The following is a 732-nucleotide window of genomic DNA, read 5'->3' on the forward strand; positions in this document are numbered from 1 at the left end:
TTATTATTATTATTATTATTATTATTATTATTATTAACCTTTATTTATAAAGCGCTGTAAATTTACACAGCGCTGTACATACCTTTTAGTTAGACCTTGACCAAATGCTTATCAGCTAAATCATTGCTGATAGATAGCCATTTAGATCTGCCAAGCATTGAAATCCTGCTACTCTTGACTAGTAAAGATGCCGTTTGCTACAACTTTAGCTATTCTCAGATGCAGTCCCCTCATTTGTTCTGTTTTCAGCAGGTAGAGAACTTTGGGGAGAAGACTGAGGTTAAAAACATGTATTAAACAGTTCAGTCTTTAGAATCATAGAATCATAGAGTTGGAAGAGACCGCAAGGCTTTAGTGGTTCAGCATCTTCTCTATGCTGGAGTTCTTTAAGCAGAGGCTGGATGGCCATCTGTCAATGGGGATGCTTTGCTTGAGAGTTCCTGCATGGCAGAAGGGGGTTGGACTGGATGGCCTTTGTGGTCTCTTCCAACTCTATGGCCTGTTACAGAGTGCCAAAATAAAGCTGCTTTGGGTCTCTTTGGAGGTATGCTGTTTAAATGATGCATGCATCCGAAGAATCCGGAAGCTGCACCAAAGCTGCCCTCCAGCGCTTAGGAATGGAGTGTGGCTTTGGCGCGACCTCCGGACTCTTAGGACCCATGCATCATTTAAATAGCATACCTCCAAAGTGACCCGAAGCAGCTTTATTTTGGCCTGTCTGCATGGGGCCAT

This window comes from Sceloporus undulatus, chromosome 11 (assembly GCF_019175285.1).
Source record: "Sceloporus undulatus isolate JIND9_A2432 ecotype Alabama chromosome 11, SceUnd_v1.1, whole genome shotgun sequence".
Classification (NCBI taxonomy): domain Eukaryota; kingdom Metazoa; phylum Chordata; class Lepidosauria; order Squamata; family Phrynosomatidae; genus Sceloporus; species Sceloporus undulatus.